This window comes from Ursus americanus, chromosome 14 (assembly GCF_024610735.1).
Source record: "Ursus americanus isolate L20-20 chromosome 14, mUrsAme1.1.p, whole genome shotgun sequence".
Taxonomy (NCBI): domain Eukaryota; kingdom Metazoa; phylum Chordata; class Mammalia; order Carnivora; family Ursidae; genus Ursus; species Ursus americanus.
Genome location: NC_142140.1, coordinates 58,070,349 through 58,075,019, shown reverse-complemented (window position 1 = coordinate 58,075,019; position 4,671 = coordinate 58,070,349).

The following is a 4,671-nucleotide window of genomic DNA, read 5'->3' as shown; positions in this document are numbered from 1 at the left end:
GGGATACCCATAATTTGTATATGTGTATACACACACACATGCACACCCATACATGCACACCCGCACACACGCGCGTGCACACAGACACAGCCGTGCACACGTATAACACACATGCAGACATGCACACACACGTACACATGCACACATGCGTGCTCACACACAGACACACAGACACATTTAACACACATTCGCGCACACATGCACAGGTGCACATGCACGGAGACACAGCCACGCACACGTATGCACACGCGCGCACACATGCACATGCATACACGTGCACACATGCGCTCACACACGTATAAACACACATGCACAGACATGCACACATGCACAGCATACACATACACACGCGTGTGCACAGGTATAAACACACGCGCAGACACGCACACATACATATGCACACGTGTGTGCACACATGTATAAACACGTGCACACAGACACAGACAGGAGTTCTTGGAACTATTCTTGCATACATTTGAAACGATATCAAAATAAAAAGTTACCCCAAAATAGTTTCCTAGTTTGTCCTATCAAGTATGTAGGTAGCCAGTGAAAGATCAAAGAATAACACGTGAGCAGTTCTAACTGTCCACAACCATTTCCTTTCATTCTTTTGCCTGTATCTTTGGCTCTATTGCTGTTTTTCAAGAATATACCTGGTAAGATCATTCTGTCCAGGAATTTTAGAATGGCTTCTTTGTCGTTGAAAACAGTGGGTCCCAAATGAAGCCATTTCCCTAAGTCGCCTGGCCCCATTCACTTTGTTTTTCATCCCGAATTTTATGCTCAGATTTACTTCTGTAAGGCTGATTGGACGATAACAGGGAAAGTCACCAGTCAGCTTCACAAGATCACTGCTTGGAAACTGCAGCCCACAGATTCCTCCATTTAGCCTCCCGTGGAATCGGCACGTCCACTGTGACACTATTTTCCTATGTTCCTGTTAGTATGTCTCTTTTTTAATTGAAATTTTTATTGGGAGAATGGCGATTCACCTGCAGTTGTGAGAAATGGTGCAGAGAGACCCCGTCTCCATTTTGTTCACTTTTTCTCTAGTGGTAACATTTGCGAAGGCAGAGTTCAATGTCACAACCAGGATATTGACAATGATGCAATCCATCCATCTTGCATGTGTGTGCATGTGTGTACGTTCCATACACTTACCTAACCAGGTAGCTTCGTGTAGCCACACCCAAGATACAGAACATTTGTGACACCACAAGGATCTCCCGTAATACCCTTTACATTCATGCCCACCTCCCTCCTGGCTCTCAGGCCACCCTGTCCCACCAGGAAGCTTTTTAAAAAGATGCTCACTCTCTGGAGAATCGCTCATATCCTCTCCCCCACCTGCCAGGCTGGGGCTCAGAAATCTGCATGTTTACGGAGAGGATCCCAGGGCTGGGACAGGAGGGGACCAGGAGCCTGGGCCATCGAGCTCTGCTGGAAAGCCAGGAGGCACTCGAAGAATGCTGGGGCATTTCAGAAAAGCAGAGAAGCCAGCTCGAGATCTGGCCAGATCTCAGACAATGGGACCATCAAAATAATTAAGGAGAACGATGAATTATAAGCCGTTTAAAAAATGGGGCTCTATGCGTCCACACCAATAATAACTAGATTCACAGGGGGAAAGGGAAGGCTCTCACTTACAGCCGAATACCAAGGGCCCACTGGCAAATGTGGGGGAGCGCTCGGGGTACACAGACTGTTCCGGCACGAAGCCTCCACCGTAACAGCGTCCGGAATGATTTCCAATGATTCTTGCCTCATATACTGTTGTCCAACGGTGAAATTGGTGTGAAAACAAAAGAAAACAAGGTAAGGGGACTAGAAAGCACCTCCTTGGGCAGAGGTAGGGAGAAGATTCGTGGAGGTACGAGTCAGGGAAGGCCACTCTGAGAAGGTGACATTGAGCTGGAAGAGGAAGTACTTGAGGGAGTGAGTCACAATGCAGTCAAGGAGAAGAGTGTTCCAGATGGGGAGACAGCCCATGCAAAGGTCCTGTGGTAGCCTGTGAGGAAGAGCGGAAGGTCTGCGCGGCTGGCGTGAAGGGACTGTAAACCGGGATTAGTCAGAAGGGTGGTAAAGACCCTGCAGGGCTTTCAAAAGCCATCTGCAGACTTCAGCTCGGAGTCGGAGTGAGAGCCTTGCCAGGAGATAGGCAGGGAAAGGACAGGATTCCACTCGGTGTTTAAAGGATTGTCCGGATGTTTATTAGGAATATATCATAAGGAGGGGCACCTGGGCGGCTCAGTTGGTTAAGTATCTGCCTTTGGCTCAGGTCAGGATCCCAGGGAACCACATCGGGCTCCCTGCTCCTTGGGGAGCCCGCTTCTCCCTCTCCCTCTGCGTGCCGCTCCCCCTGCTTTTGCCCTCTCTCTCTTTCTGTCAAATAAATAAATAAATAAAATCTTAGGAAAAAAAAAGAATGTGTTGTAAGGAGAGAGAAAAAGGAAGATAAAGGCAACTACGCACCAAGATGAGCACCCAAGCGGCCATCAACTGGTGAGCAGACGGACACACGGGCAGGTCCCTCGGCCGCAGACAGGAGCGCGGCGCCCACGCGCTGCCCGGGGCTGGACCCCGAGCCCACGACACGGAGGGAACCAGACACAGAAGGCCCCACGGCATGTGCGTCCACGTGTGTGACACGTCCGGAACGGTCTCCTCCACGGACAGGAAGGCGGCTCGTGGGGGCCGGGGGCTGGGGAGGGGGGAGAGGACAGTTGATGGGGATGGGGCTTCTTTTGGGGGAGAGGGAATGTTCTACAGTTGATTGTGGTGATGGTTACACAACCCTGTGAATGTACTAAAAAAAAATACTGAATTCTACCCTAACTAGGTCAATTGCATGGTTTGGGAATTACAGCTCGACAAGTTTCCTACTAAACAAACCACGAGCAGAACAGAGGAAGACGAGGCTGAGAACCCGCCATCTGGAGCAGGGACGTCCGAGGAAAATGTGTTGTGAGCTACACATGCAGTTAAACATTTCCTAGGGGCGCCTGGATGGCTCAGCCGGTTAAGCGTGTGACTCTGGTTTCGGCTCAGGTCATGATCTCAGGGTCCTGGGATCGCGCCCACCGTGGGGCTCTGTGCTCAGCGTCGAGTGTGCTTGTCCCTCTCCCCCCACTCCTCCCCCTGCTCGTGCTCTCTCTCCATTTATCTCTAAAGGGAATAAATAAAATCTTTTAAAAAATTCTTTTTCTAGACATATTTTTTAAAAAGAAAAAGTAAAATTAACTTTAACAGTATATTTAATCCGATTTGTCTGAAATAGTAGCCTTTCAAATGTAATCAGTATGAAAACTATTCATGAGCATTTTACCCCCTTTTTTTTGGTACAAAGTCTTCAAACTCCCAAGTGCATTACACACTCAATTCAGACATTTACTCTTTTTTTTTTTTTTTAAGATTTTATTTATTTGACACAGAGAGAGAGACAGACAGCTGGCGAGAGAGGGAACACAAGCAGGGGGAGTGGGAGAGGAAGAAGCAAGCTCCCAGCGGGGGAGCCTGATGCGGAGCTCGATCCCAGAACGCCGAGATCACGCCCTGAGCCGAAGGCAGACGCTTAACAGCTGAGTCACCCAGGCGCCCCCCAGACACTTACTCTTACTCGTCATTGAAATCCTTGATCTGCAGTTAGATTCCACAGACTCTACCGTCAGACAATCAGATCTGCACACCCTAAACTGTCCCCAGTAGAAACATTTTCATATACGTGTGTGGTGACGGCCTGGTCCTGGTTAGCCCTGCGCACCCTGCCAGGCATACAGGGATGCTTAGCCATCCTAATCAAGGGTCATTCTTAAAATTTTAATTTTAACTAATTGAATTCAAAGAAAATTCGTCGCCCCTGTCCTTGGCTCCGCAAGCACATCGCCGTTGGCTCCCGGACCGCAGAGCTCAGAGGCCAGCTGTGTGTGGTGGCCCAGCGTGCATCTAACTAAGCCCTACGGTTGAGAAGGGCGGAGGGAAGCGGCCGGGGAGACAGGGTTTGGTGCGGCAGAGCCGAGCCATCGTCACGTGAGCCGCCGGCCACCACTGCCACGCTGCGGACAGAAGGGTTCTCAGCGGGTCTCTGCAGTGGCTGCATCAGCGTCACCAGGGATCTTCCTAAAAATGCGGATTCCTGGGCCGCCCTGCGCATCTCCTGGGTCAGAAACTCTGGGGGTCGGGGCGCAGTGATCTGCGTTTCAACAAATCCCCCGAGCGACCCTGGGGCCACTGACTTAGAGGCCAAGGAAGCCCGCAGAGGACCCAGCGGTGACGGCAACCTTCGGGGCTGTTTGGTGTTTAGAAGCAATGCGTCAGTGCAGTTCTTTGCACGGCCGCTTTAAAAACGTATTAACAGACCGTAGTAACGGAAAGATGGATAAACAGAGAGACTCACGAAGGGCCAGGTCCTCACCCACCACTCGGAGCCGCGGGGCTGGGGCATCGCTGACCCACCTGCCTCCCAGCCTGGCGTCCAGTCTCAGAGGAGGGGCAGGGATGAAGCTTGAACTCAGGCCTGGAGCGGATGAGGGCCAGCTGGCCCCTGGGAGACCCTTCTGATGAGGAAGACGTTCCTGCCACCACCGGGAATCCCCTCATTTAGACATTTTCCCGGTGTGAGCACGTGGAACAACTCGGGCCTCACACACCGCGGGTGGGAAGGCCAGGCCG